A 7390-nucleotide genomic window follows, 5' to 3' on the forward strand; every position below is an offset into this window, starting at 1 on the left:
GTTTCAGTGCAGCCCATCTGGCTTTTGATGTTCTGCGAGTTTGGAGCAGTTTGTTTAAGGAAGCCGGGCAGTGAATATTGGTGGGCCTGGGGTTCTCCTCACTCCACGCCAGTACCTCATGGTTTGCATTTCTATCCGGTTTCTCTTAGGCTCACTTGCAGACCATGCTGCTGACCTTGGGTCTCTGGCCTCCAGATCTTTCTTTCCTTCAGAGCTCAGGGGCCCCAGCACAGCCTCTGATCTCCTGCTTGTAAGTTCACTTACATTGACTCAGTAGCTGGTGGAATAAGCACTGACAGGCTTGAACCTCAGGTGTGTTTCTGTATTTTGATCGAACACCCCAGGCTGCTGGGGTGTTTGGACCCGGTGACAATGGGTGCTGTGTGTTCCCATTTTTACAAGAGTCCCCGTGATCTCTTTGAAATCAGTAGCCCAGTCTACTTTTTCTCCACTCATGGTAGCAGTTTTTTAGCCTGCTTGGTGTCCCTTTCCTCTTTAGCTCCAGCTTCACCACCAGCTGTGGCAGAGCAGTGACTCCTGCAGGAAGATGTCTTCTGTCCCACACCCACTCGGGCCTGTGCCAGAGCCCTCCCCTGGAGCCCAGGAAGGAGGAAGTGTCTGGGAGACAACCATTTAGGGCCTGTAAGGCATTTGCACATAGTCTTGTAAACTGTGTTAGTAGGCTTATTATAGTTGCCTGGCAAGGAGAATCCCAGCTCACATGGAGACAGAACTGAGAGGTCTTCTCTCCTCTCCTGTCTGACGTACTCATGTATTCATGCCTTTATTGCAGAAGCACATGTTGAGTGCCCTTCTGTGGAGTGAAGGATCAGGCCTGCAGGAAGCAGAAGTCTGCTTGCCACCAATTTCCCCACCACAGGGAGAAGCTTCATCTTAGTAAGACACGCATGGTTGCTTAAAGAAACAGACAAAATTCTTTGAAATTAAAAAAAAAAGACATGCACAATGATGGAAATGGAAGAGAGGACTGATGGGAGAGTACAGATACCCAGATGTGGCTGCTGATGCCTCTGGACCCTCAGCTGCCTTCGTTGGGTGTTTTAGAATGCCAGGCCAGTTCCCTATGGGGCTGACGTATGGCTTTCATCTCTGTGACTTTCCCACTCAGGGAAATGAGCAAATGGATCTGAACACTTCTATCTAAAACAACAGAGAGCCAGCTGGAAGTGCCCTTTGAATTCCTTTCTCTGTGAGAGCCATTTTTTTTTTCTCTCTAGTGCCTTACCTATAAATAACATGAGTTCCACCTTCCTTTATAGACTCTTGCTAAAAGCACGGTCAGGAACAAGACTGTACAGGTGCAAACAAATTACAGTTGGGAAAGAAGCTGCAATGTCTCTTGTCTCTGAGGATTATGAAATCCTGGTTTCTATCATGGAAGCCAGTGTGGTCACGGTGCCAGCGTGACAGCTTGGCATTTGACAGTATTCCCCTTTCTGTGTCCCCACTGAAGGCTCTGATTCACTTTTCAGCCCCCAGTTTTTCCTCCGTAGCCCCAGGATTTTCGAGATGACTTTGGGCTGGGGTAGCTTGGGTGGAGGCGTGCTAGATCAATTTGGTAAACAAAGACATGTATTTTTGTTTTGAGGTTGGTTGTTGATTTGGGTTTCTAATTTCACATCAGCGATTTAACTAGTCTCTGTTAATTTGTGAGATGACAATAATGATATCTGTGTACCACAGACTTACAGTCTGACTTGTTTTTGTGGAACAGACAAGTAGGAGATGAATTTTCTCCTTCAGTTGTGGCAGGCATATTCTTCTCAATGTAGTCTTTCATGACAATGAAAATTCTAGCATAGGTTTAGGAAAAAAAAGAAATCAGTCCTCGTGCTAGTTTCCTGTAAAGATGATTAAACTATGAGAATATTAACTTCGAGTGTTTTAAGATAAAATATACTTTAGCCACCAGTGTTTTTGAGCATTATATCATGAAAAACAAGATTAACATCAAAAGGTGTCAGCTTTCATTCAATTGTGCAGCACTGTAAGCTGTGAAATGTAATATTGCTTTGACTCCTTGGTAATTGTAGAATGACAGAGGAAAATGGATAAGATTAAATGAAAGTATCCACCTTTGCACACATTGTGTAAAATACAAGTTGAAGTCGTTGGGACCAGAAATGGAGGGTCTTCTAGTTCTATCACTAAAAGAATATAATTTGGTAAAAAAAAAAATTCTGCTTTAGACTAGAATTCTTTTTTTTTTTGAAAGTGTGCCCCAAGACCTCACCTGGGAGAGTTGCTGGACTGGTTTGTGAGCCTGTGGGTTCGGCAGGCATCTGAATGCCTGCGCTTCTCATCTTTCTGTCCTTGAAAAGGTTTTGCTGGTGGTTGGTGTGAAGTCTGAAATGTACACCTCCCTCCTCGCTCACGCATTTATAACACTTTAATGGTCCCCAATTGTGGGAGCCTGCTTTTAGGCCCCCATTCTTCTCCTTGAATAAATGGGGTTCAAGTTGCAGATGGTATTTGTTTTAGAAAGCTGTGAAAGAAGAGCACCTGCGAAAACAGTGATTGTTCCAACACACATACACATTTGAATTAAAGCAGAAAGTGTCAATTAAAGCCTCCAATTACTACTTGATTTCTTGGAGGTTTGAAGCCAGCAAGAAGATAGTGGTGGGGCGCACTGGAAGTTTCAAGGTAATTACTTGTTACTCTGAGCAGTGGTTTCTAGTAACCTAGTTCTGTATGAACCTGACACTCTCTTTCTGCACCCCTCTATTTCTCTGGTTTCAGAACAAGTCTGCCTGGAAACTTGCTCTGATGTTAAACTGCAAGAGGGGGCAGTAAAGTGCTATCCACCGGGAGGAAAATGTTTCCCAAGCATTTCTTAGAGCAGCAAGATCCTGACAGAGTTGTTCTTTGGCAACTTTTACTTGTTCATTTTATAATGAATTCTTCTGTTTGGGCCATTCCTTGACTATTTTCTTAAGTTATAGCCACACTCTGGCATTAAATGAGAGCCATGCAAGTCTGAATATCCTGCCTGTTTATAAAATGTGCCATAAAATTCATATACTCATGATACAGAGTCATTCTTCAGGAAGATTATCTCCCCCTCCCTCCCCCAGTGTACAGAGCATTCCAAAAATGAGTACTGATTTTCTGTTTGTTTGTGCTTGTACTAGGGCTTAAGCTCAGGGCCTCAAGCACTCACTTGCCTATTTCATTTAAGGCTGGTGCTCTACCATTTGAGCCACACCTCCACTTCTGCTGTATTAAATGCTCTTTTGACTCCATATAGACATCCAAGATCAGAAGTGAGTGGCAGAGTTGAGAGCTGGACTCATCTAGAGAAGCCTGTAGCCAAGATAAGGGAGAAGTAGAAGGACCTACCAACCCAGCTAACCTGCAGAGGCTGTGTCCTTATTCAGATTTCTAGCCTAACTAACACAGGCACTGGCTTCTCCTTTTTTTTTTGCTCCTCTACCCTTGCCATTGAATTATAATAATCAAAATAAAAACTACCCCCTCTCATGTCCCCTGCCCCCTCCCACCTCCCCCCAATGCTGGGGCTGGAGCCTAGGATCTGTCGGTGTCTCCTGTTCACAGATGGTGCTCTACCACTTCAGCCACATTTCTGCTTCTGGTTATTTGCTGGTTATTTGGAGATAATAATCTCTTGGATTTGTTTAGGCTGACCCTATGAACTTTGATTCTCAGATCTCAGCCTCCTGAGTAGCTAAGATTACAGGTGAGTGTCACCACCAGTGCCTGGCTAATGGAAGCATTTAGTGGAAAAAGTATACTTTCCAAATACGATAAACTCAAAGTGCACTTAACATAAACCACTGACTTGTCAATAAACCTATTACATTAGATGAGTTTTGGTGTCTGTTAGAGTGAACCTGTTTCTAAAATTGGGATTCAGGCTTCTCAAAATTTCAACCAACTTCCAGATTAGTGCAGTTCAGTGACTGACCATAAATGGTATCCATCCCTTCTCCCTTATTTTTCATGTCTTCGAATAAGCAGCATGCATGGTAGTCCAGCTTTTGTGGACTGGGAAACTGATTTATTGCCTAGGCCACAGTTGAGACTGATGATTTCATTTGTTTGCTTTCTGAGAAACTGAGTACAAAAGTTAAGAAGTTGGTAAGCCTTAGTTATTTTCAACACCTATTTTAAGATTAAGGGTTGTGATAGCTAGTTCATGAAGATGGTGAAGTTATATATTTAAAAGTAATGTTCCAGCCCACTCACAAAGTCACTGAATCTTTCAGAAAGTTGGAAAACCACAGAAAGCTCCCTCCAGTAGACCAAATCAGTGTGTGTTGGTTTCTTTTTGGTCAGCAACGTAAGCAGAATAGCATATCACAAATTTGATGTCCGTGTCTATTTTTTTCCCTGGCTTACTCTCCCTCCTTCTCTCCTTCCCTCCCCTTTCTTTGTGCTGAGACTGGCTCTTGAACTCAGGACTTATACTTTTTTTTTTTTCTGTCAAGGCTGGTGCCCTACCACTTGATCTATACTGCTACTTCTGGCTTTTTGCTGAGTAATTGGATTTAAGAGTCTCACAGGACTTTTCTGCCTAGGCTGATGTTGAAATTTGATCCTCAGATCTCACTCTTCTGAGGAGTTAGAATTACAGGTGTGAGCCAACAGGCCTAGCTTGTCTGTGGCTGTCTCTAGCTGAAATAAGCCATCTACGTACAATGATCACATACACAGCACACATGCTGTGGAAACATCACCTGTGTGAATAAGGTGGCTGTGTCATCACTAGGCCATATCCAGCTTACATGGCCTTTCTTTTGACTGAATGTCATATAGTGAGTGTATGATTGAACAACAGTGATTATTCTGTAGGGTGTTTGTGCATGTGAGTGTGTGCATATGCACCCATCCTGGGGCTTGAACTCAGGGCCTGGGTGCTGTCTCTGAGCTATTTTTGCTCAAGGCCAGCACTCTACCACTGGAGCCATGGCTCCACGCTCTTTCCCTTGTTACTCCCACCTCCATCCTTGCCTACTAGTATTTCATTTTCATACACAACAGCAACTGTGACAGAATTTGCATTGACTTGCTACATGCTGTGTACTGTGACCATATTTCTCATGTGCCTGATGTCTGCCCTAATAATGCAGCAACATGAAATATTTTATTTAAATGGATGTCTTCCTGTGTGTGAATGGGATTAGATATCTCCAGCCCTGAGCCTGAGTTGATACTGTGTAACTAGCAGCTCTGGCAGTGTTTCCAAGAAGCACTGTCAGAGTGTCTGGAGGGGCTTGCTTTGCCTGACACTGTTCTTTGGACACAGAAACTGGTCATTCCTGTCTGTTTAATTTTTGTTCTCATCTCTTGGTTCTGTGTCAGCTTGATATTTTTCCACTCACTTAGAACCATGTTAACTTGTTCTGATCTGAGAGGTGATGCTGGAATGTTCTTCAGTCATCTGGTATCATCAGGTGTATTTATTTGTATTAGCAGGACCACCAAGAGGTCTCTCCTTAGCCTTTGTCAGCATCAGTGGCCTCTCAGCAATCTGGGTCTCCTTCTGACTTAGACCTCAAGAAACAGGCATGGAGCCATGGGATGTCTGGACCGAGGAGTCTGGGGTGGGGTTTAGGGCAAGGAGAAGAGGAACTGGGAGAATGGTGTTTTCCCTGATGGAGAGGGGCAAGAGAGTGCGATGGGGGGAAGTGCTGCCCTGTCGTCCGGCAGCGTCTCCTGTCCAGGCTGTCCTGTGAGTCGGCCTGTTGCATTGGGTGCAGTTTGGAAGGAATCGGACGCTTGCTGCCCCTGTTTGACCCCAGGCACACAACACTGTCAGTGGAAGCATCTAGACGTGGCGTCATAACTCAACATGGCCAGTTCGGCCCAGGAAAATGGCATTTGGAAACCTCTGAAGTGCAGGCCTCTAGGTTCTACTTTCTGAGCATGGTGCCAGTGTGTTAAGCCAGCCTGGGGTTCCCATGGGAGTTAGGAGTTTGTGCTGTGCTTCATTAATTCAGCTATGTTCCAGTCGTTAACATTAAAGAATATTGTGTCGCATAATGGCAATCAGAGTTTTTACAATTAAGAATATGAAGTTGAAATGTCTGATTTAACTGGTTAGAGATCTAATTTAGATGACCAAATGTTAATGTCTAATTTAGATTATTAGAGCTCTCCAAAGTATTGCTTGTGGAAATAGTAGACTCTAACTTGATGAAAGACTTTTTGAAACTTGAATTCAGTTGGACAGGTAATCCCAAACTATAAAAAGGATCCTAGCATCAAATCATTTTGCGTCCTGCCTGTAAGTCTTGACAACTCTGGATCCAGGTTTGCATTTTTCTTTCTGGTTCTATTTATTGTCCGTGTATCTGATTCAAAATCATGATGTCTGTTGTCTTGCCTGGAAATGGTTCATTTCAGAAAACCAGAGGAGTTGCCTTTTTCTGCTCAGTGCTCCTCCCTCCCTCCCAAGGAGGGTCCCTGAGAAACCCTGGGAAGCCCTGGAAGCTCTCTGATGGTGGGACCCCAGGTGCTCTGTCCCCTCATGGGAAGATACAGGGCAGAGGGTTGACGGGAAAAGCCCCACCCAGAGGGTGAAAGGCCTAGCCCCATTCCCACTCTCTCACTTATCTGGGTCATTGTCTTTTGTGTGAGATTGAAAATTAGCAATCTGTGAAACAGCACCCCTTCTTTTGCAGGGTTAACACGAACTCCCTTCTCTGTGTAGCTGGGTTGTAACTATGGAGCTTTTCCACTGTGCTGTTTTTGGCTAAAAGATAAATCTTAACATAACAAAATAAATCTGCATTGGACATCTACCATAAGTAATCAGATAATGATTTAAAATTAGCCAGTTATCATCACCATATTTCTATCATATTTTAAGAGTCAATTTATGATGAGTGTATTATTGACTATCATAAAATATCCAGGGCAGAGACATGCGTCTAGACTGATTACTACACACATGTCTCTGCCTTGGCTATTACCACACATATATCTCAGCCTTGGTTATTAGGTTTCTAAACAATCTCCAGATTATGAAATTCAAATATAGCCCCTCTCTTCAAATATAGAACTGACTCAACTATAATCTATAGGATTCATTATGCGCCCTTTAAAAAGGTGCTGTTTATGCATATTCTATGTGTATCTATTGTCTAAAGTTAATCTGTTCACAGTACACAGGAAACACAAATTCCATTGGTTAGCTTGAGAAATACAAATTACAGTGGTTAGCTTGTTCCTCGGTCACCTTTTAGTTCTTGGCCTCCTGGTACAAGGCACAGATACCAGATGGCTGCCCCCCCAGTGAAGAAGGAAGAAGAGAGGGAGGGTTGACCCAACTGATCCACAAAGCTGGCTTTACACTGTAAAGCACGGGATGAGAACTGACGTGTGCTGGGAAAGTGACTTTCCC

Source organism: Dipodomys ordii, unplaced genomic scaffold (genome assembly GCF_000151885.1).
Source record: "Dipodomys ordii isolate 6190 unplaced genomic scaffold, Dord_2.0 Scaffold65, whole genome shotgun sequence".
NCBI classification, from domain to species: Eukaryota; Metazoa; Chordata; class Mammalia; order Rodentia; family Heteromyidae; genus Dipodomys; species Dipodomys ordii.